The sequence below is a fragment of the Balaenoptera musculus genome, chromosome 10 (assembly GCF_009873245.2).
Source record: "Balaenoptera musculus isolate JJ_BM4_2016_0621 chromosome 10, mBalMus1.pri.v3, whole genome shotgun sequence".
Lineage (NCBI taxonomy): Eukaryota > Metazoa > Chordata > Mammalia > Artiodactyla > Balaenopteridae > Balaenoptera > Balaenoptera musculus.
In genome coordinates this window covers 90,216,270-90,241,998 of record NC_045794.1, presented here as the reverse complement: position 1 = coordinate 90,241,998, position 25,729 = coordinate 90,216,270, and the positions used below count along the sequence as shown (strand labels likewise).

Genomic DNA, 25,729 nt, shown 5'->3' with positions numbered 1-25,729 from the left:
CATGCAAGGATTCTTCAATATACGCAAATCCATCAATGTGATAAACCATATTAAGAAATTGATGGAGAAAAACCATATGATCATCTCAACAGATGCAGAAAAAGCTTTTGACAAAATTCAACACCCATTTATGATAAAAACCCTCCAGAAAGTAGGCATAGAGGGAACTTACCTCAACATAATAAAGGCCGTATATGACAAACCCACAGCCAACATCGTTCTCAATGGTGAAAAACTGAAACCATTTCCTCTAAGATCAGGAACAAGACAAGGATACCCACTCTCACCATTTTTATTCAACAAAGTTTTGGAAGTTTTAGCCACAGCAGTCAGAGAAGCAATAGAAATAAAAGGAATCCAAATCAGAAAGGAAGAAGTAAAGCTGTCACTGTTTGCAGATGACATGATACTATACATAGAGAATCCTAAAGATGCTACCAGAAAGCTACTAGCGCTAATCAATGAATTTGGTAAAGTAGCAGGATACAAAATTAATGCACAGAAATCTCTTGCATTCCTATACACTAATGATGAAAAATCTGAACGAGAAATTAAGGAAACACTCCCATTTACCACTGCAACAAAAAGAATAAAATACCTAGGAAAAAACCTACCTAAGGAGACCAAAGACCTGTATGCAGAAAACTTAAGATACTGATGAAAGAAATTAAAGATGATACAAACAGATGGAGAGATATACCATGTTCTTGGATTGGAAGAATCAACCTTGTGAAAATGACTGTACTACCCAGAGCAATCTACAAATTCAGTGCAATCCCTATCAAACTACCACTGGCATTTTTCACAGAAGTCGAACAAAAAATTTCTCAATTTGTATGGAAACACAAAAGACTCCGAATAGCCAAAGCAATCTTGAGAAAGAAAAACAGAGCTGGAGGAATCAGGCTCCAGGACTTCAGACTATACTACAAAGCTACAGTAATCAAGACAGTATGGTACTGGCACAAAAACAGAAATATAGATCAATGGAACAGGATAGAAAGCCCAGAGACAAACCCACGCACATATGGTCACCTTATTTTTGATAAAGGAGGCAAGAATATACAATGGAGAAAAGACAGCCTCTTCAAGAAGTGGTGCTGGGAAAACTGAACAGCTACATGTAAAAGAATGAAATTAGAACACTCCCTAACACCATACACAAAAATAAACTCAAAATGGATTAAAGACCTAAATGGAAGGCCAGACACTGTAAAACTCTTAGAGGAAAACATAGGCAGAACATTCCATGACATAAATCACAGCAAGATCCTTTTTGACCCATCTCCTAGAGAAATGGAAATAAAAACAAAAATAAACAAATGGGATCTAATGAAACTTAAAAGCTTTTGCACAGCAAAGGAAAACATAAACAAGACGAAAAGAGAACCCTTAGAATGGTAGAAAATACTTGCAAATGAAGGAACTGAAAAAGGATTAATCTCCAAAATTTACAAGCAGCTCTTGCAGCTCCATATCAAAAAAACAAACAACCCAATCCAAAAATGGGCAGAAGACCGAAACAGCCATTTCTCCAAAGAAGATATACAGATTGCCAACAAACACATGAAAGGATGCTCAACATGACTAATCATTAGAGACATGCAAATCAAAAGTACAAGGAGGTATCACCTCACACCAGTCACAATGGCCGTCATCAAAAATCTACAAACAATAAATGCTCGAGAGGGTGTGGAGAAAAGGGAACCCTCTTGCACTGTTGGTGGGAATGTAAATTGATACAGCCACTGTGGAGAACAGTATGGAGGTTCCTTAAAAAACTAAAAAGAGAACTACCATATGACCCAGCAATCTCCCTACTGGGCATATACCCTGAGAAAACCATAATTCAAAAAAAGTCATGTACCACAATGTTCATTGCAACTCTATTTACAATAGCCAGGACATGGAAGCAACCTAAGTGTCCATTGACAGATGAATGGATAAAGAAGATGTGGCACATATACACAATGGAATATTACTCAGCCATAAAAAGGAACGAAATTGAGTTATTTGTAGTGAGGTGGATGGACCTAGAGTCTGTCATACAGAGTGAAGTAAGTCAGAAAGAGAAAGACAAATACTGTATGCCAACATATATATATGGAATCTAAAAAAAAAATTAAAAATGGTTCTGAAGAACGTAGGGGCAGGACAGGAATAAAGATGCAGACATAGATAATGGACTTGAGGACGTGGGGAGGGGGAAGGGTAAGCTGGGAGGAAGTGAGAGAGTGGCATGGACACATATACACTACCAAACGTAAAATAGATAGCTAGTGGGGAGCAGCCGCATAGCACAGGGAGATCAGCTCGGTGCTTTGTGACCAGCTAGAAGGGTGGGATAGGGAGGGTGGGAGGGAGATGCAAGAGGGAGGAGATATGGGGATGTATATCTGATATATATGTATGGCTGATTCACTTTGTTATACAGCAGAAACTAACACACCACTGTAAAGGAATTATACTCCAATAAAGGTGTTAAAAATATATATATCGTTTTAAACCACCACTACCACCGCCCTGTGGAGCTGGATTTCTTAATGAGTGGTAGGAGAATGTTTACCTGTCACCGTGTGTGCATCCACACGTATGCACATTACTGTGCTGAACTGTTCCCCTTGGGGAAAGTGTCCTATGATGCAATATGTTTCTTTCCTTCCTGGATCCATCAGGAGTCTTGGTTAAAAGCAAGATAAACAATTTGAACTGCTAACACAAGAAGGAAATTTAGCAGAGATGGGAGATTGACAAACTAAATTTGGATGGGTGGCAGGAATGGCATGGAAGAACAGGCGTGAAAAACTGGCAGAAACCAGGGGAATTCTGGAGGTTGGCCAACAAGATTCATGACTGAGTAGCAACCACTGGTCCAGCCTCTTCACGATGCTGCTGCTGCTGCCAGCATCACTCTGATCAATCTCATGGCCAATCTCTATCTCTCCATCCTTGCTACTTTCTGGAGAGACAAAGCCCCAGAAATGAGCATCTAATTGGCCCAACTTAGACGACATCTCTTCCTGAAGAATTCTGGGGGATTGAGAGGTGGAGAATTGTGGAAGGATCTGGCCCTGGGAATTACCAGGTCCTCATACAATGAAAAATTCCCTCCAAAGAAATGTGGAGATATGAATACAAATATCTTCTAGGAAAGCCACCTTTGTCCAGTAGTCATTTTACTGATGGAGACGGTTCAGAGAGGTTATTCAAGGACTGTGTGTCAGGTCTCCTGGCTCTCAACACCACGTTCACTCTGCTACACAAAACCCAGTGGTTTATAAAATCATAAGCTGTTTCTTCAGCTTTAAACCATATGTCAGGTGGGGACAGAAGGGACTGATGCTACGGAGAGCAATTATCTGTTTTCAGGCTCTTTTCATTACATAAGCTCAGCACATAAGAATAAATAATGCTAGAGTGTAGCTGACCTTCAATACATGACAGGAGAATCTCATTACTGCAAAACCCTTGGTGATATATAGAGAGAACTGGCTACAATACATTGAGTTTTCTATAGAAACCCTTAAGCATTCCTGTATCTAATTGCTTTTTTTTCTTACAGCACAATAAAAAAATAATTTTCTTTGCCAAAATTTGCCTGGTTTCTCAACTAAACCTCTATCTCACTCCCTGTTTCCTCTTTTCTTCTTTGTTTAAAAGTGACACTAGTGAGGCCTTTTGAATTTATAGACCCAGACAAGAACACCCTTTCCATCTTTCCCCAAGTAAGTTTCCTGTGCATATTTGGAAACCAGTATTAAAAAAAACTATTGTTATGATATAACACCCAATGTTAGAGTTGGGAGGAGTCTTGGAGGAGCACTATTCTGAGCTCCTCATTTTACAGGGGGGGAAACTGAGGCTTAGAAATGACATGCCAGGTGGGTCGAGGCAGAGACTGGCCAAATGCCATCAAAGACTATGCTATGCTCCCTGAGTTGAGATTTCCTTGGTCCTCTTATGTCCAACTATTGTCGCCATCTGTGTCTGGACAGAAACCATTCAGGAAGTTTCTTGAAGGATCTGAGATATTATCTAATCCAGAAGTGATAAGCAGTAGCCAAAGGAGCAAATCCTACCCCGTACATAGGTTTGATTTTGCCCAACAGTACTGGCCAAATTAGAATTAAATTAATTGCCAAATTTAAAAATCTGGAGATTTAACATAATCTGAATTTCTGGCTCTTTAATAAAAATCAGATCATCTGGCAACTCAGGGTCCATGCTCCCTCATGGCAAAAACCAGCTGTTGCGGAGTAACGACTGCTCCTTAGACAGGTGGGCACACCTCAGTGTGCCACAGCCCCCATCCCTCCCTGTTGTATCACACCCTGCCAACTTCACTTGCTACATTACTGCCTGTCCCCATCGGTATTAGAGTGTGCGACCCTTGAGCTAGTCTTATTCTGTCTTAGTCACTAAAGTTGGGTCACTCCTTCTTATCGACTGAGGTCGCTGAGCAAAGGTGACCATGCAATAAGTGGAAGACGTTGGAAGAGAACCTTGCAAAGGCTCAGCCCTTGTTTCTCCTCTCTTCTCACACTGCACGCTCTCTCTAGGTGGTTCCATACAGCCCAGGTCAGGGCACACCCAATGCACATCTCCAGCCGCAGACACTTGCCTGTGCTCTGGACTTGTGTATCCAGCCACCCACCTTGGGCAAGTCGCTTAACCTTTCAGTGCCTTCATTTCCTCATCTGTAATATGGGGATAGTGAGAGTACTTTTCTGCCATATGGTTATTATGAGAATTATACAGACAATTGTTACCATATGTGAAAACATTTGAAGAGAGCCTGGCATTGTTGTTACAGGACGTCTAACAGGTCGCTCGAATGTCAACAAGGGAGCTTTCATTTCCCTCTGCCTCCAGCCTGTGCCTCTGTAGTCTTCCCCATGTTGGCAATAGCACCATTATCCCATGGGTAGCTCAAGGTAAACACCTAGGAGTCATTCTTCATTCATCCATTTTCCTCATCCCCTAAATCCAATCCATCATCAAGCCTTTCCATGATACTCTCAAAATGTATTTCAGTCAGGCCACTCTCCCCATCTCTGCTGTCACCACCTTGGTCTAAGCCCCCATCATCGCTTGCCTGGACTTCTGTAATAGCCTCTTTGCTATGCACTGAATTATGTACCAGCCCCCCACCCCCCATTCATACCGAACCCATAGTGTGATGGTATTTGGAGATGGGGCCTTTGGTAAGTAATCAGGTTTAGATGAGATGATGGGGATGGGGACCTCACAATAGGATTAGTGTTCTTAGAAGGAGAGACACCAGAGAGCTTGCTCTGTCTCTACCCACCATGTGAGGACATAGGGAGAAGGCAACAGTCTACAAGCCAGCATGAGAGCTCTCACCAGAAACTGACCCTGCTGGTGCCTTGATCTTGGACCTCTAGCTTACAAAACTGTGAGAAAATAAATTTCTTTGTTGGGCTTCCCTGGTGGCGCAGTGGTTGAGAATCTGCCTGCTAATGCAGGGGACACGGGTATGAGCCCTGGTCTGGGAAGATCCCACGTGCCGCAGAGCAACTAGGCCCGTGAGCCACAACTACTGAGCTTGCGCGTCTGGAGCCTGTGCTCCCAACAAGAGAGGCCGCGATAGTGAGAGGCCCGCGCACCGCGATGAAGAGTGGCCCCCGCTCGCCGCAACTAGAGAAAGCCCTTGCACAGAAACGAAGACCCAACACAGCCAAAAAAAATAAATAAATAAATAAAAATTAAAAAAAATTTTTTCTTTGTTTAAGCCACACAGTCTATAGTATTCTGCTATGGCAGCGCAAGCATAATAAGACTAAGACACCTCCTAACCGGTCTCCCTGTTTCCATTCTTTCTCTTCTAAAATCCATTCTCCACACAAAAAGCCAGAGTGGTCTTTTAAAACTGTCACAGTCCCGCTCAAAACCCTTCACTGGCTTATTTTTGTCTTTACAACGAAACTGGAGCTCCTCACGCTGGCGCACACGGCTCTGGGTGACTTAGCTCCCGTCCACCTCTCTGGCCATGGCCCGCTCTCCGCTTGCTCACTGCACTGGGCCATCCTAGACTACAGTTCCAGCCTCAGAACCACGGAGCATTTGCTGCTCCCTGTCCTCAGTGCTCTTCCTCCAGCCCTGGAATCGTTTTATCTTCCATCTCCTGGTTCAAAGTGGCCTCCGGGACCATCCCATTTATAGCATCCCCGGCCCCCTTTCTTATTTAATCACCCCCACCCATAATGCTCACAACAATCTGACATTATCTTTTTATGTGTTTATTTGCATATAGCCTTCCCCAACCCCTACCTCATGCAAAGTCCATATGGGCGATAGACTTTGTCTAGTTCCCTGATGCACCCCTGGCGCTAAGTGCCTAGCACACGGCCTGAGACATTTGCGGTGGGATTTCTGAAGGAGCCTCTTGAGGGCCAGGGAGGTCAGGTGACTTTCTCAAAGCTGGCTTCCAGGGATTCTGCACTCTTCACACTCCCCGAGGGGCGTCTAGACGCTCTTGGGATGGGGAATTATTACCTTTCTCGGCTGCCCGAGCCGTGTGAGAGCTGAGTCTAGAAGCACTTTTCCGCCTTGAAAAGACGAGGAGCTGGGTGGGAGAAGGCAGGAGGGGCGGCAGGGGCGGAGCCTCCTGTGGGCGGGGCCTGGCTGCCCGAGCCAATGGGGCGCTGCGGCGCGGGGAGGCCGCGCGGCCGAGAGGAGACGCTAGCGCGCAGTGGGGTGCGGAGGTTGAGCTCCGGGACCCGAGCGGATCAGCAGGCGGACGCCGCGGCATAGGCACCCACCCAGCTCTTGGTTCCTGGCGGCTCGCACGGTAAGCAGAGCCCGCAGCGAAGTAGACTTTGTGGGGTTTCTGGCAGCAGGGAGTCCCCGCCACTTCCCGCTGGGGCTGCTGGTGGCGTCCTGGCGCCAGGCTGCGTCCCCGGGCGCTCCGGCTGTGTGGCGCGGGATGCCGGCGCGCGGAGGGGCCCGGCAGGGAGGCGAGGAGCCGCCGCGCCACGCTGCCTCCCCGGGCTGCTGCTGCCCGGTCCCGGGGCCGACCCTGGGATAGACAGGTCCTCGTGCGGGGATGCCTGAGGGGCCCGGGAGCCAGAGAGTCTCAGGATAGTGGCTTCAAGAGAATCTCCACCCAGCGCTGGGGCCCAGGGAAGAGCTTGCGGGTAGCTGGAGACCGCAGGGGCCGGACTTCGCTCTGCCTAGGTCTTCAGACGCCTCCTGACCTGTTGCCCCGGGGCTAGGAGTCAGATTTGGCATGCCATTTCCTATTTACAGGTCTCCTGGAACTCAGGGAAAAAATCTCAGAGCGGTTTTCTGGCCAAGCTAAGAGCAGAGAGACTAGCACTTTATGCAGCGCCCCGTGTATTTATTTATTCAGCATTTATTGGGTTCCTATTGCGTGCCAGACACTGTGCTAAGCCCTAGGGTCAGGAAGAAGTGCCTTGGAGGAGCTCCTGGGGCTAAGAAGGACAATACGAGGAACAATTACAGTGCGCTGTAGTACAGGGGATGTTACAGGAGGGGAGGGGAGGGGAGGACCATGAGCAAGCCAGGAAGGCGTCCAAGAGGAGGTGACTATTGAGTGGGGACTGGAGGAGTCGGAGGGTTTGACAGGCTGAAAGCTGTGTGGACTGGTGTGTGTGTGTGTGTGTGTGTGTGTGTGTGTGATGAGATAGCAGGAATTCCAGATAGATTTTCCTGTGCAAAGGTAAAGAAACTGAAAAAGGCCAGTATCCTGACTTAGAACATCAGATAATCCTGTGTCAACGAATCAAATAGGACCACAAAAGGTGGGTAGGAAATGAGCTGTTAACATGGCAGGAGCTAAAACATGCACAGACCTTAAAATGCAGCCTTAGACTATATAGAATATTGTCCTGGGGTCAAGAAGGGCAGTGGAAGAATTCTGGCAGCTCTGTGGAAAATGGATGGAGATTGGAGCAGTAGAAAGCTGGTAAGTTGTAGTTAATATTTTGGATGGGGCTGCAAATACTCTAATCCCTAAAGGCAGCCCCATCTGCCAAGGAGCCCTGCTCCCTGACTTCCAGGCATGGATCTTTCAGGGGATCATTCAGGCAGGGAGATGTTGCCCATGTGATTGCTTGCCTCTGCAACCTGCAGGTCATTTTTATATTGTTTCTGGAGGCTTTGACCTGGACCTTGTCATCAGGGATGCCCCCTGGAGGATTGTGAAGGGTACCTCTGCCTGCCGTTTCTGATGTGGTTTTCCCCTCTCCCTGGGCTCCTCCTTCTGCTTCACAGAGACACAGCCTCAGCTGTTAGAGCCTGTCGTGAAGAGCAAGGTCTTGCCGGGGAGTCAGACCCGAAAGTCACTTTAGCCATGTGTCTTGGGGACATTGTCAGCCTTTCTGAACCTCAGTTTTCTGATTTAAAAGGAAGTCATCATCCCCACCTGTCATCGGTTGGGTTCCCTGGAAAAAGACTCGGAGGCTCTGAGAATTGTGTGTAGGAGGATTCTTGGGGAATGGTCTCACTCTCCAAGGGAGGGGGTGGTGAGGGAAGCAGGATGGGTCAGAGGGAGAAGTTGGTCTGTGATGCAGAGCAAGAGAGGCCTCAGTTGATCTTCTGAGGCATGGGGCCAGGCCTTTGAAACCCCATGTTGACCAGCCAGTGGGGGCAGGCTGCCCCCAGGGAAGGGGGCATAACTTTGGCTGTCCCTTCAGCAGGACAGTTCCTGAAGCGGAACTCAGCTGGGAGCCATGCATAGCCAACACTCCCAGCAGCCGGCACAAGGGAGTAAGAGGTGCCTCGGTCTGGGGGGGACTGAGAACTGTACCCCGGCAGCCACCTTACAGGGTGGGCTTGGGAAGTGGCTGAGGTGACTGACAGAAGGTGTGGAGTACAGAGCAGCCATTTAAGAAGTGTTCCTTTTCTCACCTTTAAACTTCTGCCTGTGCCTGAAAATGGATTTTGGAGTTTGAATTGAGTAGATCAGCTTCTGTGAGGAAAGAACCTTCCATGATAATGGCCACAATGACTACTATTGAGTGTCTGTTATGCATACGCATTCTCTCCTAGCTACCCAGTAATGCTCCAACTTAGGTACTTTTATTCTCATTTTACAGTTGCCCCAGTGTTTTCTAAAACCCAACAGAGTAGGTGTCCTTTTGCCACAAAATAATAACAATAACAACAACAGCAAAAACGATAATGACTTGTTACAGTCTATGAAGTGATTTCATTGGTGGATTGATTAAGTAATTAATAATTAAGTCATCAGTGCGCATTGAGTATCTCCTAAATGGTCGGCACTGTCCTAGGCGCTGGGAATACAGTTCCGTCTGTTAGGGGAGAGAGACACTGACATTAAATGCTTTGATTCCTCCAAAGCAAACATTGAAGGATGGACCATTGCATAGCCAGGGTGTGATGGAGAGTAATAGGCTGTCTTCCCAATTGACTCTTTCTCACCCTTCAGTTTCAATATAGCCACCTCAAAAAGGCCTTTTGGACCATCCTGTGAAAAGCAGTTCCCCTCTCTTTTACTCCCCCTTCATCACACTTGCTCATACATTTTATTTACTTCCCTGTCATTGGTCGTCCCCACTAGACTAAAGGCTCCAGGAGATCATACATCACTTTATCCTAGCACAGTGTTCAGCATGTATTTATTGAATGAGTGAAGTGAATGAAGGGTAGATCTGCTTCGAAGAGTGGTATCACCAATAAGAGATATTTACACTGAGATCTAAGGGATGAGGAAGATCCAGCAATGCCAAGGTCAAGAGGCAGAGAGAACAGCTTGTTCAAGGACCATGAGGTGGAGGAATGGAGCACAGCATGATTGGGGAGCAACCTGAGATGAATTTGGAGAAATAGATGGGGCCTTGGAAGGCCATGCTGAGCTTGGATTTTACTCCAAGTGCAATGAAAAGTCAGTGAAGGATTTTAAGCCTAGTAATGACCTGGTGTTATAAATACAGTATATAATTGTTTGTTGTCTGTCATGCCTCTGGCAGGCAAGCTCCGTGAAGAAAAGTGCTCAGTAAATATTGCTGAAGTGAATGGATGATGTGGTTTATGCAGCTACCAGGTGAAAAACGGAGTAGGGAGAAGAATGGGATCTTGTCACAAATTGGGAGTTTGGTGAGAGAGGTGTTGGTGTCCTGGCTGCAGGGTAGCAATAGTGTTGGAAAAGTAGAAGAATTGGAGCCGTATTTGGGGTGTTAAATGGACAGGACTTGCTGATACGTTAGGTGTCAGGAATATGGGAAAGGGAAGGATCAAGGATGACCCCCCAGGTGTATGGTTCAAGATTGGGTGGATGTCAAATATCCATCAACAGGGTAATGGATAAACAAAATGTGGTAAATACTTACAATGGAATATTACTCAGCCATAAAAAGGAATGATGTACTGATACATGCTACCATGTGAATGACCCTTGAAAACATGCTAAGTGAAAAAAGCCGGACACAAAAGGTCACATATTACATGATTCTATTTCTATGAAGTATTCAGACTAGGCAAACCCACAGAGACAGAAAGCAGGTTGGTGTTTGCCAGGGGCTTTTGCGGAGGGGGAAGAAGGCTAAGTGGGGCATGACTGCTTAAAGGGTAAGTGGTTTCCTTTTAGGGTGATGAAAATGTTTTGGTACTAGACAGAGGTGGTGGTTGCAGAATATTGTGAATGTACTAAATGCTACTGAGTTGTATACTTTCAAAAGGTTAATTTTACTTTATATGAATTTCACCCCAGTTACAAAAAAAAAAAAAAAAAAGGTTGGTGGATGGGAGCACCAGAGAGTGGAGATGCGGAACAGGCTGTGGTTAGGGGAGAAAATCCACACGCTCTCTTGGAGATGGCCTGGAAGACATCCACACAGAGCCTGGGGGGACATCTGGACTGGAGAAATAAATAAGGGAGTTGTCAGCACTTAGATGTCAGCCAGTAAAGTAGGTGAAATCTAGGGGGAGAGAGTGTAGAGGAGCACATCTGAGGCTGGATCATTCTTTAATTTGATCCTCATAACTGCCTATGAGGAAGGTGCCCGTGAGGTGTTCTCATTTTCAGGTGAGGAAACCGAGGCCCCCTAAGAATGGACTTGCCCAAAGTCAGACAATTTGTTCACGTCATTCCCCTGGCTTCCAGTCCTTTGCCTTTCCCACCTCAGCGTGATGCTATTTAGAACTTCAGCAAAGACCTTCCCTCCCTTCCTCCCTCCTCCCTCTGTCCTTCCATCCTCCCTCCCTCCCTCCCTCCTTGCTTTCTTTCCTTCCACAGTCATGATTGAGTACTCACATGTGGCAGGCACTGTGCTGGGCATATGTTGGTGAAGGTAGAAATGGCTCTAATCTTGTGGAATTTACCTAGTAAACAAGCAGCTGCAGTCCACTGATACAGGACACCATAGGAGCCTGGAGCAGGGGTGTCTCTCCCAGATTTGGGGATGGGAGGAGGCTTCCTAGAGAAAGTGACAGCTAAGCAGAGATTTGTAGCAGAAGCAAAAGAAGTGAGCCTGAGAAAGAGAATGATTCTCTGGAAGGTTCATGATTCCTGAACACCTGCTATGGGAATTCCCTATTCTTTTCACTCCCCAGTTCTTCACATGTTGCTGGCATTTTCCAGCTCATCCAGAATGTCTATCTTTTCTATAGCCCTGGAGGCAATAAGTAGACAAATAGCTTGGTTTGATTTCAAGTGGAAGCTTCAAAGGAGTAGCAAGGTATGGTGCAAACAGCCTGGCTTTCAAAGCCGGGCTCCATCTCTGAGCAAATGACTTAGTCTCTGAACTTTACTTTCTATATCTGTGAAATTGAGCCAGTCACATCCACTGCTCAGTGCAGGAAGTAAATGAGATGATGTAGTAATGTATTGGGCACATAATAAATGCTCAGAAAAACGTCGTCTCATTTATCTTTTGGAGAGGAAGCCTTTCTGAATAGACCAGTGGTCTCCACACCCTGACCACTGTTTAAAATACAGAAATCCATGCATCCTCTGAAGAATCTGATTCAGATGGTTTGGGGTGGAACATAGCAATCTGTATGTTTAGAAAGCACCCCAGATGATCCTGGTAAAAGCAAGATCCAGGAACCACTGGCTTAGACCAAATGCTTGAGTCTTTGCTATGATGTACACGAAAGGGTTAAGCACCTAGAAGCAGATAATGCCTTCTAGGAATTATTAGCCAATGACGGTGCTGACCGATGATGTAATGCCTTTGGCGGGCACTCTGTTGGTTAAGTGTATTGTTTCTCTTGCTTCAGCTGTGTAAGGAGTAGAGCTGGAGCCCAAGGGTTGATACTTCCGCGGCAGCACACAGAGCTGTTTTTTCCCCATTTCTCTTCTGCTAGGTGTGAGTGTGTAGCATGGCTCAGCTGGTCGCTGCCTTTCTTCCGGTAAATAGCTGCACCTTCCTCCTTACCTCTTCCCAAGCAGAGCACGTGTCTCCATAGTACTACGGAGGGGGAGGAGGAGGCGGGGATGATCAGGATTGTCTCGGGAAGAGAGAGCCCTTTCAAAGTTCCAGGCCGCAGCCTCTCCTTGCCACTGGGGATGGGCACAGCTCCAGCTGCTCTGACCCGAAGAGGTCCCACTGGATGAATTGCTAAATGGCCACCTGCTTCTGAGCATTGTTCAACCTGGCGGGATCCTCGGAACCGGGAGGTAAGCCCCGGGTTTTGGAAGGAAGAGTGGACCTGGAGGAGAGGAGCCTTGGGGCAGTGGGAGGAAACAGGCACACGCTCCATGCGAAGCTGCCCGCACGTGCGGTGTGAGCTGGGTCAGGACGGTCTCCCTCTGTGTGTCTGTTTACTCAAGAACACAATGTGGGGCTTGGATTAGGGAGACACTGGTGGGGAGTGTGCTGGCCAGGCACTATCCACAAGCGTGCTCTCAAAGTAGCTTTCTGCCAAATGCTTCTGGGAGAGAAAAGCTTTTCTCTGGGGGTCTGGGGCAGGAGGGGGGGGCGTCAGGTTAGCACTGTCTCCCTGAGCCAGCTGTCACCCGGGCCCTTCTGTATCTTGTCTGGGCTTCCTCTTCAGTGCTCCCACTCAGCTGAGTGGCCCTTGGTGGACTCTGGGCTGAGGTTTCTCCAGAAATACCTAAATGGTCTCAGGGATTTTTGGTTGTGTTTTCTAGGGGGACCTTTGGATCCCTGACCCTTGAGTTATGGGTGTGCCTTCGTGAACTTGGGCATGTTCCTAATCGTCCCATGCTGGAGCTCTTAGGGGTGGTGGGAGGGAGGGGATTCTTTTTGTACTATGACAGTGCAGTTGTGAGGATTTTCCTGTTTGTGTTTAAGGGGGCATGTGTCACTGCCCTGACCTGAGACTTCTCACCTTGCCCGGAGAGGATCCTAATGCAGCGTCTGCCTCAAGGTGTATAAACTGAAAAAAGTCAAAATGGGGAGGGGAAACGGGAGCAGAGTAACTGGGAAGGGCTGATAGCAAGAAACTCTACCCTTCATTTCACAGGGAATTCAGGGAAACCTTGCATTTCATGGATAAACTATGACGCTACGTCTCTCTTGCAGCCCTCCCCAAAACTGGTAAATAAAAAGTTCCATTGTTTTTATTTTTCAGAATTTGGTTATACATGGAGTGTCCCCAGTTTCTTTAGGGAGAGCAGAGCCTGCAAAGGTTTCTCTCCGTGTCTTGTATGACCCCTGGCGTCTGCCACCCTGTGTTCTGGGTCAGGCTTTGCCTGACGTGTAGGTTCTTGGGCAGGTCACTGTGCCTCTCGGAGCCTCAGTTCCCTCGTTGTCAATCACAGAGGTAGGAGGGGGTTGGACTAGCTGACTTTTAGAGCCCTTCCTCTCTGGCTGTCTGTGCTCTGGATCATGAAAAGCCTCAGAATCTGAGTCTGTTGATGAAGTGGATTGGGTGTGGGTAAAGGATGTTTGCATAAAAGGACACGTAGCGTGTGTCCTCTGGGTGCGGGGGCTTCACACACATTTTAACTCATGTAACCTTCCCAGTAGACCTGGGAGGAGGTGGGATGAACAATCTAAAGGTGTGAAAATCAAGGTTGAAGGAGTTCAGTGAGCTACCCAAGATCATCATTCAGTAAATGTTGACACGGGTATTTGTGCTGGTCACTATACTGGGATGGCGGTACATGGCAGAATAACGGGAGGGCTGGAGCTGGAATCCTTATCTACCTTTGCTTCTTTGCATGCTCTTCATTCTACTAGAAATCACGCACTGATTTTCAGATCCATTAATTCAGCCAGATTATTGTGGATTATCCAGTTTACTGTCTGGGACGGCAGACGGTCCCTGGATCTGAAAGGGACTTTACAATCCTTTGGACCAGGCCCCTCAATTTATATCTGGGAAAATGAAGGTCTAGAGAAGTTAGGTTACCTGTTCTTTATCACTCAGTGAGTCAACAGATGGCAGGGATGACTCCTTGCCTTAGGTGTTTGAAGCGGTATTATTAGTAAAGAGTTTGTTTAAACCTTCATTTGAGAACTTTGGGATCATTTCAACTTAGTTATTCTTACCTCCAGGCCCTTTTGAAGTGCCGGAGGGTTGGAGTAAGATTCATTGAGCACCTACTGTGCGCTTGATGTTGAGGCAGGTGTCTTGAGACACGGATGCAAAGCATCCCGCAAGCAAAGCGGGAGACCTGGTCGGTTTCCCTGGAGAGACTCAGGATGCAAGCTGTGTTTCAGGAGCGTCTAGTTCACAGGTCAGCAATCTTTCGCAGTGGAGGGGCTGCAACCCTGACCCTTTGTCTCCGCATGTGGCTGGCACCTAATTTATACCACTGTGAGAACACTTGCCACATGACATGAGATCTCTGTTCTTTCTCTTCCCAACTAGGCTGCGTGTTTCCAGGGCACAGCTCCCAAAAGGTAGGACCTAATCAGTGGAGCCACCTTGTGGGGAGGTGGGTGTCAGTATCTTGGATGTGCAGAGATGCACACCCAGAAATAAAAACCATCAAGTTGTTATTAAAAAGGGCAGTGCAGATACGTGACTCTTTTCTTGATCACTATAACGTTAAGAAAGAATCATCCTAATACCAGGCCTCAAATATCTTAACGATTATCGTAGGAAAGAGGGGTTATAATTGTTCTGCAGGGCTGGAGAGCAAAGCTAGCAGCCATGGGTGGATGTGGAGGGGAGCAGGCAGCAGGTAAGTGCAGGAAGAGTGTGCTGTTGGTAGCCGTGGTCCAGTGGGTAGGACCACTGTCATCAGAAGTGGGTGGTGGTAACCTTCAGGCATTGCTGCCCTGGCAAAGAGTAGCATTTGGTAGTCTCTAATTTCCTTTCTGGATCTAAGATTTCTTGATTACCTATCAAGCAGGAGTGAATGAGAGGAGGCCAGAGGTAGAGTAGAGCTGCCTCTTACTCATATTTAGATTCCAAAGCCATAGTGTGGGGTGGAAATCATTCATAACCAAAATACCTTTGAAAATATTTTCACTGCCCCCAAAATTGCATTATACGTGGTTTTTGTGTATGCAACTCTGAACAATAATTCCTATGCCAACTAGTATGTAAAACACTGACCAAGACTAAAAGAAGTCACAAAATGAAATTTATATGCAGTTGTGGGGTTTCATACTGCTCTGTCTTGAAGGTAACTGCAAAATTTCTAACTGGCATAAAGTGGGGGAATAGAGAATTCTCAAGGTGTTCGTGTTTGCTTCCAGGGTTTATGCCATTGTTTTGGGTAAACAGCCTATAATACTTCATACATGTAACTCTTTTTAAATGATAATGAAAATTAAATGAGATAATATATGTGGGTACCCTGATCTGAGTTACAGAGCAGACGCTGAGTACACTTTTACTGGAAGGTACTCAGCCGCTTGCTTTAGCAGACTTGCCGATGCTGGTCTTTGAAAAGTTTTAGTGAAGAACCTGGTCAGCTGTGTCCAGGCTGGCATTTCCTGCTTGAGGTTGGCATGTCTGTTTGGCTCTCTGGACAGTGCTCACCATCATGCCTCTGACTATTGCTTCTAAAATTCAAAGTGGGAAAAGAATGAGTTGGACGCTACACAGACCTGAGTTCAAAGCACCGGCCATTGCCTATAGATGTGTGACACTGGGCATGTTACTTAACCTCTCCGCGTTTGGGTTTTTTCACTTATGAAAATGGGATCCATAGACCCCACCATGCAGGATGGATGGAGGATTAAATAAGAACCTTTAGAGAGTGCCTGGAACATGTAGAGTAGGCGTCCTCTAAGTGCTGATTTATTGCTTCTCCTTGGAAGGGTGTTGAGGAGAGGTGGTATATTTTTTCTTTCTTCAATCTCACCTCCAACTCCTTTGCCCACATTAGTAGATGCCCACTTCTAGATGGCTTTTCACAAGCCCGTAGGAAACCCCATGTGGCATTACTCTAAGAATGAGTGTGCTTACAGCCTTGCCCTGTCCTAGCTCATCCTCATGCCAGTTGCCTAACCAAGCACCCAGAAGGCTGCACTTAGAAGGGCAATGTTGAGCTTAAATCATTTTTAAAGCACCAATAGCTAACTAAATATTCTGGGCTGGGGCTGCTTTTCTCAGAGGCCAAGTGGGCAGGTGATTTGAGGGATGCTACAAAGAAGCCAAAGTACGTCTCCAAGTTCAAAGCATTGGGAATTCCATCATTGAATATTCATATCTTGGGTTTATTCATTAATCATTTAACAAATATCTATGGAGCTCTTATCTTGTGATAGGCAATGTCCTAGATGCTGAGGGTGAGCAGTACAGACAAGATTCCTACCCTCGTGGATCTTAGATTCTGGTGGGGAAACAGAAAATAACCATAAAGCACACCCAGTGAGATGTCAGTTAGTGATGAGTGCCATGAATTGAAATGAAACAGTATAAGGGCAGGGGAAATGCCATTATAGAAAAGTCAGTTAAAGAAGGTCTCTCTGAGAAGTTGATATTTGAGCAGAGGCATGAAGGAGGTTTAGAAATGGGTTTTTGGAAATATCTGTGGAAAAGAATTCCAGGCAGAGGAAATAGTGAGTGAGCCTCGGGGTAGGTAGAGAGGCACAAGAAGGGAGAGTTTGAGAAGATGTGACCTGAGAGGTACCTGAAACCAGATCTGGTGGGGACTCATGGGCTGTGGAGAGAAGTTTGGATTCTATTCTAAGTTGGAGGTTTCGAACAAGGCGGTTACATGGTTTGACTTATTCTTTCAACTCATTTTATTTTTCTAATTGCCATATGATAAAATGGACTTTGCTTTGGCATAGAGTTCTGTGACTTTTGACAGATGTATAGATTCATGGAACTACCAACACCTCAGTGAAGACACAGATCAGTTCTTTCCTCAAAAACCTCCTTCCTGCTATCCTCTTGTAACCACAAACACCCCACTTCTAACATATGGCAACTACAGCTGTACTTTCCTTCACTACCGTTTTGTCCTTTTGAGAATGTCATGTAAGTGGAATCATACGGTATGTAACCTTCTGAAGGCTGGCTTCTTTCCCTCAGCATAATGTCTTCAAGATTCATTCATGTTGTTGGGCGTGTCAAGAGTTTGTTCATTCTTATTGCTGGCTAGGGTTCCATTGAATAGACATATCACAGTTTGTCTATCCATTCACCCCTTGAAGGACACTTGGGTTCTCTCCAGCTTCTGGCAATTATGAATAGAGCTGTTATAAACATTTGTGTCCAGGTTTTTGTGTGAGCATACGTTTTCGCTTCTCTAGGGTAAATAAATACCTAGGAGTTGGATTGCTGGGACGTATGGTAAATTTACATTCAATTTCATAAGAAACTGCCAAACTATTTTCCAGCACGGTTGTAGCATTTTGCATTCCCTTCAGCAGTGTATAAAAGTTCTAGTTGCTCTGTGTTCTTGTCAGCACTTGGCATTTTCAGTATTTTTTACTTTAGCCATTTAGTGGTATCTCACCATGGTTTTAATTTGCATTTCCCTAATGGCAAATGATGTTGAATATCTTTTCATGTGTGTTTTTGCCTTCCTTATATCCTCTTTGGTGAAGTGTCCGTTCAGGTCTATTACCCATTTTTTAAGTTACTTTTGTGTTTCTTACTCTAGAGTTTTGAGTATTCTTTGTATTTTCTGGATATCAGTGCTTTCTTGAATATGTGATTTGTAAATGTTTGATTTGTTTTTAAGGAATCACTCTGAATGCTTTGTGGAAAGAAAGTTGTAGGGGACCAGGGTCAAACTGGAAGGATCAGCAGGTGGACCATTGCAGTAGTCCGTGGGCAGAGATGATGGTAGTTTGGACTAAGGTCATTGGGGTAGAAGAGGTGAAAAAGTGGTAAAAAAAAAAAAATCTTTTGAAAGTAGAACCATCTGAACTTGGTGATGGATGGAATGTGAGGGAAAAGAGGATTCAAGGATGGCAACATTGCTGGAGGTGCCAAGAATTTAAATATAATTCAGGCATGTTCTCTGCCCTCAAGTAGCTCACAGTCTGGTGAGGGGAGATGTATTGTAAGCAGTTCACCTGGAATATGACCAGGTGTGCTCTCAGAGTTCATGTGAAAAGTCCTGGGGGAGCCCAGGTGACAGAGAAATGGCTAAGTGTAAGTTGTGCAAGGCCAGCTCTCTGGGAAGCCTCTCTAAACTTTAGTGTGTATTAGAGTCCGCTTGGGAGGTTGGTAACAATGCAGCTGACTGGGTTCCCACCCCAAAAGTAGGAGGTCTGTGGTCAGCAAGCACCACAAATCATTCTGTGTCAGTGATTGGCCGACCACACTATGAGAAACTCTTGGGGGAGCTAGCTGGGGTGACTTCACAGAAGAAAAGTGATGTTTGAGGGGAGGTGTCAGTGTTTAGCAGGAATTCTGACTTGGAGAAAGCTGGGGAAAGGGCAACCAGGCAGAGGGAAAAGCAAAAGCAGAAGCTTGGAAGAGATAGAGAATGGCTGGAGCCAAGAGGAAATGTAGGTTGGTGATGATGATGATGATGGTTGACCAAACAGTACATGTCTGTTTAGTGATGGGTGGGAGTCATGTGACGTCCTGTGCTCAATGAGTCTAAAGGGATTGCGACAACTCATCAGCTCCCTCTTTACTAACAAGGGGCCTGCCACAGTGAAAGGTACCAAGCAGTCCAAGAGCGGGGTGTGCAGAGGGCCTGCTGTGCTTTCAAAGTCTCCTGTGATGCAGTGCCTTTGAGGAAAGCTATGGCTACAGTGAACGAGCTGGCTGGGGTGGAGTATGCAGAGGTTTGTGGCAGGAGGCCCTTTACCCAGTCCTCCCCTGGGCCTTCCTCAAAGCTCACAGACTCTGCATCTCCTTCCTGCACATACATCATCCTGCCTGCTTTCCAAGGATGCCAGAGCCACATCTTCCTGTGGCTTAACTACTAATTCATCGCACACTCGCTATGTGCCAAGCCTCGTTCAAAGCACTTCACATGGATTAACCCATTTCATTCTCACAATGTGGATGAGATAGAATTATTATCCTTGTTTTAGGATGAGCAAAGTGAGACACAGAAAGATGAATGACAGGCCCAAGGTCACAGTGCTGGGAAATAGAAGAGCTGGGATATTAACCCAGGTCGTTTTGACTTCAGAACCCATGCTTTTAACTATTATGCTGCATAAACCCTCCAGGGCATCTTCCGAGTATAAGGAGAAGTATTCAATAGTAGTAGCAGCAATAACACATACAATAGTTACTGTGTCACCATTGTGTTATTCTTAGGGTTATTCCATGTAGGGACTATTTCAATGATAAAGTTTCATGTTATGAAGATTTTTCTTTTCTGATTTTCTTTTCCGATTTAGCCTTTGGGTTAAAACTTACCATTTTTATTCTTTCTTGTCTGGTTAATAAAAACCAGTATGGTATATCTTTTTTGAGGTTTGAAAGAGCAACATAAAATGTTATAATACATGATGACCCTAAAAGTTGTTGTTATATGTGAAACTGTTCACCATTATACTAGATGACCATAGATTATTATGTCTAGAGTTCTTTTAAATCTGTCTTTCCGCTTCAAGTAGCCAGTGTACTTTCCTCCAGCAAAATTCTGATTTGCTGTGTGTGTTTGGCTGAAGTCAGGGAAGGCAAATTACCCAATATACATGCATTGTTTCCTAAGGAAGAATCAGTATAATCTGACTGAAGAGCTTTTCTCCTTTTGTAAAGTATAGAAAAAGGTGCTGTAAACTGGTGGGTCTTGGGCCTTTTCTTCCCTTATTTCAACTGTGTTGTTGTCTTAGGAGTTTTGGTTGCTATAACAAACTACCATAGACCTAATGCTTAAACAACAGACATCATTCCTCGCAGTTCTGGAACCTGGGAAGTCCACCATCAGTGTGGCTGGGTTCCGTCAGAGGCTGCTTCCTGCTTTGCAGATGGCCATGTTCTTGCTGTGTCCTCACTGGGTGGAAAGCAGGGAGAGAGGACGTAAGCTCTCTCTTGTGTCTCTTCTAATAAGGGCACAATCCCATCATGAGGGCTCCACCCCCATGACCTAATCACCTCCTAAAGACCTCATCTCCTAGTACCATCACATTGGAGATTAGGGCTTCAATATGTGAATTTGGGGGGGACACAAACATTCAGTCCATAGTAGTTGGGTGGTTGAATTTGCTGCCTAACCAACCCCAGGCAGGAGTCATCCCATTTTACAGAAGAGTCAAGTTAGGAATCTCGACTAGGAGTCAGGCTAGACTGACAGACAACACAGAAGGAGAACTACATCTTCTGGGAGAGTTTTGAAGTTTCCTGAGCAAGGAATATCTGAGCTGAATTTTGAAAGATGAATGGAGTTCACTAACCCCATGGGATTGGGGGGAGGGGGGGGGCGCTTAGAGGAGAATAAAAGAGGATGGTATTCCAGGAAGTGGAAAAAGCATAGGCAAAGGCATAAGACCACGTGGGAGGAAAGCAGATAGGAGTTAGTGGAGGTAATGTGGAAGGGTACCATGGTGGGAGAGGAAGCTGGAGCTTCAGCTGGCCGGGCAGGAAGGGTCTCAGAGCTGCATGGAAGAGCTTGGATATACATCAGGGAGCAACTGTGGTGTTTAAGCAGGGCAGTGACATGGTCAGATTTCTGTTTAAAAAAAAGTCTCTGACACTGTATGCTGTGGAAATGGATTTGGAGGAGACCTAATTGGATACAGGGAGACAGGAAGGAGGGTTTTACAGTGGTCCATGAAGGAGATTGTGCATGCCTGAACTAGAAGTTGAGGGAGACGAAGAGAGTGGCAAAGCATCCCTTTCATTGATTCCCACACCCAGACCAAACCCCTTTGCTCTATTATGGGACTGTGTGGAGGTGAATCCGATACAAGCCCTGTCCTCAAAACGTTTATAACATAGGGACATTGAAGAAACTATTGACAATACAAGAGGTGGATTCACTCAGTTTCTTTGGCTCACAAATATCTTTTGAACGCCTACCATGTGCCAGCCCTTTCTGGTGGGTGCTGGAGATGTAACAGTGAAAAAAAAAAAAACCCAAATCTTTGACCTCATGGGGACCACATTCAAGTTGGGGGGCAGCAGAGAAACAATACACTACAAAAGTAAGGTATGTAACATGTTGGATGGTGATAGGTAATTGCAGAGAAAACTAAAGCAGGGAAGGGGAAAAGGAGTGTTGGGAGCAAATTTTTAAAAGGGTATTTGATTAAAGGGCTAAAGGAGGCAAGGGAACATTATCATTAATATACAAATGTGGAGGCTGAAACACCTGCCTGGAGACATTGTGGTTATAGCAGCATTGAGCATGGGCCTTGGGGCCAGACAGACCTAAATTTGAATCCTGGCTCCATCCCATACTGGCTGGGTGACTTTAGACATGTCATCTCACCTCCTTGAACATGGATTTGTTTATCCATATAATGGGGTTGGTGACACCCATCTCCCAGGACTGCCATGAGGCTGGACAGAGACCCTCACTGCTCAGCGTGGAGCCTGGCGCCCTGAAAATGCTCATTACATGGTTCATATTGACGATGGCGGGAATGATTCTGGTGGGGCGTCGCCAAGGCTTTATGGGAAGGGGGCCCTGGGAGGTGAAACGGGAGTCTTGGAGCAGGATTGCCCTACCAGAGCTCTTCTGCTGCGGGCTCTACAAAACGGAGTCCTGGGGCCCCAGGGCCGAGAGGCAGGAGAGGTCCCAGAGTAGCCCCGGGTTTCCTCCAGCAGCTCAGGGGTCCTTCGCCACCTTGGCTGTTCGCAGTACGATCCAGGGAGGGGAGAAAGGCTGAGTTCTAGCCTGACTCCTAGTCGAGGTTCCTAAGTCGACTCTTCTGTAAAATGGGACGACTCCTGCGTGGGGTCAGTTCTCGGGGGCTACGGGATCACTCGATTCCTCCCTCCACCCCTAATCCCCCTTCTCCAAAAAAGAAGATGCTGCAGCACTCGGGGCAGGGGAGCCATGGGGCTGATGTCATGCCACGTTCCGAAGCCCTTGAAGGCCTCTGCCTTTCCTGAGAAGGCTCCTGTCCCCAGGCAGGTCCAGACCCCCTGGGAAAGGATATGAGAAAACCTTTCTGTGACTTAAAAAGGTAAGTGGAGGGCTTCCCTGGTGGCGCAGTGGTTGAGAATCCACCTGCCAATACAGGGGACACGGGTTCGAGCCCTGGTCTGGGAAGATCCCACATGCCGCGGAGCAACTAAGCCCGTGCGCCACAACTACTGAGCCTGCGCTCTAGAGCCCGCGAGCCACAACTACTGAGCCCGTGTGCCTAGAGCCCGTGCTCCGCAACAAGAGAAGCCACCGCAACGAGAAGCCCCTTCGTTGCGCACCGCAACGAAGAATAGCCCCCGCTCGCCGCAACTAGAGAAAGCCCGCGTGCAGCAACGAAGACCCAATGCAGCCAACATAAATAAATAAATAAGTTTATTTAAAAAAATAAAAAAGTTTTTAAAAATAAATATAAAAGTAAGTGGAGGTGAAAGAGAGCATTGGTGGGCGTGAAGGCAAGTCCAGCTTATCTTCAGCAGTTTGACCAGCAAGCGCAGCAGAAACGGCTGTTTTCTGTAGGAGCTGGAGGCCCCCCGCCGCCATCTCCATGCAGACTGTGCAGAAACCTCCCCTTGCCTGCAAGTGACAGCTGGAGAGGACCAGGGGGCCGCACTCTGGAAGGAGTCGGCAGCGGCTGCCTGGGGATGTTTGGGTGGAAATCTGATGCCGGGATGGGAAAGCTCTGCTTCCCGTGGGCGCTTCCCTCCACCTGTCACATGTCATCAACCATGAGGTATCATAGCGCCTGGCCTAAGGGGGCATTACTGCTGCTTGGCTAAGGCCAGCTACTTCCCCAGCTCAGTTGTTCCTAAAGAGGGAGGAGAGAGGAGGAGAAACAGACAAAACCCGTGGTTAAAGGCCTAGACTGTGAGGTCAGGGGAACCTGATTAGAGTTCTGAACCTTCCCTGCTGTGTGACCTTGGGCAAGTTACTGAACCTTTCTGAGCCTTGGGTGCTTCAGCACTAAAATAAGGATACTAGAACCTTCCTCATAGGATTATTAGGAGTATAGGAGAGAGTGAGGGTACAGGTAAAGTGCTTAGTTGAGTGTCTGACATGTAGCAGGAAGTCTGTCCATGTTGCTATTATCAATATAGACTGACAAATATTATTAGAAATCAGGATAAAGGAAGGTAGAGAAAGAAACCACTTTTCTGTGTCTGGTTCTTTCTGTTGAAAGTGAGAATCAAAGATGTGCATCTGAGTTCTTCAGATCTGAGCTCCTCCTTTTACCAATGGGAGAAGCCCCTGGGTGGAGGGGTGATGGAATGACTTGCCTAGGGGGATGCTGATGGATGCTGATAGTGTGGGATGAGGAGCCAAGTCATCTGGGCCCAATCCTGACTCCACACTGAATCACAGTGACAACTGGGCAAGTTACTGTACCTTTCTGGTCCTCTGCATGGAAAGCGGATAATAACGAAGGATTCCTATTAGGACTAATTGATTGAATATATAAACAGGGCTTAAAACAGTACCTGGCACATAGGAAGCACTATATAAATATTATATATTTATAATATTGTTGCTATCATTACTATTACAGTTACTGTATTACTATTAATATTACTGCTATTATTTGCTACTATTATTGTTATTATTACCATTACCATCATCATCATCTTCATTACTGTTAGGGTCACACAGGGAGCCAGTGGCAGTAGCTACTACCTATTTTAGCAAAAATCTGCATGCTAGCCTTGCCCACACCTGCTTCTTTATGTGAGCATGAGGCCGCCTGCCAGCTTCTCTAGCCTGCAAGAGGGAACTGTGTCCCCATAACTGCAGCTGAGCCCGCTGTTCCCAGAACTTTCTGAGCCAGTACTCTCCAAGGTGAAGGTCACTGCAGAGTCTGCCGCAGAGTCTGCCCCAGAGTGCTGCCTAGTAGGTGCCAGGCTATCAAGGAGCACCCCATTGATGTTGGTGCCCGGGTTGTTGGGAGGAGGGGGGCCAGCAAACCAGGGTATCACAGTGGTTGAAGGGCTACATCTGGAGATAGACTAGACTGATCTAGAGCCAAGATTTAAATTTGCCCCTTGCCCAGTACATGATGTCCTGCCAGTTGCTGAAGCCCCTGAGCCTCAGTTTCCTCATCTGTAAAATGGGGCTCGTAGTTGTATTTGCTTCATAGGGTTGAGGATTAATGAAATGATGCTCTTAATTAAATTAGCTCAGTGCGTGAGCAAGCAGTCAGCCACATGGTTGTTATTAGTATTTTTTTATTTAGGAGAAAAGTACTCCCCAGAGAGGGGGAAGTGAGTGGCTAGCAAGTAGGCACTGATATCCTGAGAATCTTATATTTTAATTGTGATAATTGTGGAATCAGAAAAAAAAACACTGGCTGCAGACTCGGGTGACCTGTGTTCTGGGCTTGGCCTGGCCTCTACTTTGCTAAGTGACCATAGACAAGTCACTTCCTTGTCTGTACCTAGTTTCCCCATCAGGCAACAAAGTCGTGGGAATGGGGGTGCCACACTGCACGGTTCTGTGTGATTTCACAGGTGTCCCTCCACCTCCCCAGGTCCAGCCCCTCCAGGTAACTGTGTTTCTGCCAAGGTATAGCCCACACCCCCCTGGGGTCCTGGAGTCCTTCAACAGATGATTACCAAGCGCCCAGGGTGCCAATCCTGCATCTGGGTTCTGTGTGAGGTGCAGGAAATAGAGGACTGAGGGGGTCAGGTACGACGGGAAGTGAAACCATTCCTGCTATAAAGAAAATGCCTCAGGAGGATGGAAGAAGATACAGTTGGTGGGATTGGGGGTCTAGGGTGAACATTAAATGGAGTGGTCGGAGAAGAGCTCTGGGGAAGTGGCATTGGACTTGAGACCTGGATGACAAGGAGGCAGCAAGGGGATGAGCCAGGGAAGAACATTCTGAGCAGGGGGAACAGCACGTGCAAAGGCCTGAGGGCAAGGGCAGTGCTGGGGAAGGAGGCTGGCTTGTTCGGGAGACAGAAAAGAGGCCAGTTTGGCTGTAGGCAGTGAGTGAGGGGGAGGGGGCCCAGACGATGTCGGCCTGCAGAAGAAGATTGAATGCCACCCGCACTGAAGGGCGGGAATCAGAGCAGGGGAGCAGGTGGGGAGGCAGGGAGGTCAGAGGAGGTCTTCCGGCTTGGTCCAGGTGAGGGATGACAGCGGCTCGGACGCTAGGGGTGACCGTGGAGTTGTAAGAAGTAGGTGGATTCAGAGGCTGTGTTGGAGATGAGAGCGGGTGATGGCCTGGGTGTGGGAGGCTCCAGAGGGAGGAATCCTGGCATCTCTTCACATTTCTAGCTTAAAGCACTGGATGGGGTATCTGCTGAGATGGGGAGGATGGAAAAGGGGCAGTATGGGTGGGGG

The 25,729-nt window shown here is 46.7% G+C and overlaps 1 protein-coding gene across 1 annotated transcript in view; it reads left to right on the top strand.

Moving 5' to 3' along the window:
* Nucleotides 1-6,685: 6,685 nt before the first annotated feature.
* SYN3 (synapsin III) overlaps nt 6,686-25,729 on the top strand; it is a 451,775-nt gene continuing 432,731 nt past the window's right edge. The window contains exon 1 of the mRNA XM_036864745.1: nt 6,686-6,811. The gene's annotated coding sequence lies outside the window, so the exon portion shown is untranslated. The remainder of the gene's footprint in view (nt 6,812-25,729) is intronic.